The following is a 453-nucleotide window of genomic DNA, read 5'->3' on the forward strand; positions in this document are numbered from 1 at the left end:
TTGCCTCTTGCCGAGTCAAAACTTTGACTCGGTCCGAGTCAAAACATCAGCCAAGCCCAAAACACTTTTTGGGCTTCGACTCGCATGGAATTGACTCGGTCCGAGTCAAATACTGACTCGGTCCGAGTCAGAAGGCTGAAACCGTCCCGACACTCTGATTTGATCCGAAAACCGTTTTTCGACCAAATCCAAGTCTTCCTTTCCGATACTTCACATATAAGTCCATCCCTAATCGTGTGTGACCCTGTAGGCCCATTCGCAGTGGCAGCAGCCTCGAGAACCATTCCCGATCTACAAGTCAGGGTTAGCCTCTAGCAAGACGCCATGACCACCCACATTGAATTGAGTTAGAGGTGATCTAACCAAGGCAATAACAGCTCGAGTACTGATCCTTTATCTCACGATATCATATGTTGAACAAGGACATGGTTTGAGCCACCCTTCAAGTTCAAC

The sequence above is a fragment of the Tarenaya hassleriana genome, unplaced genomic scaffold (genome assembly GCF_000463585.1).
Source record: "Tarenaya hassleriana unplaced genomic scaffold, ASM46358v1 Cleome71, whole genome shotgun sequence".
In the NCBI taxonomy this organism is placed as follows: domain Eukaryota; kingdom Viridiplantae; phylum Streptophyta; class Magnoliopsida; order Brassicales; family Cleomaceae; genus Tarenaya; species Tarenaya hassleriana.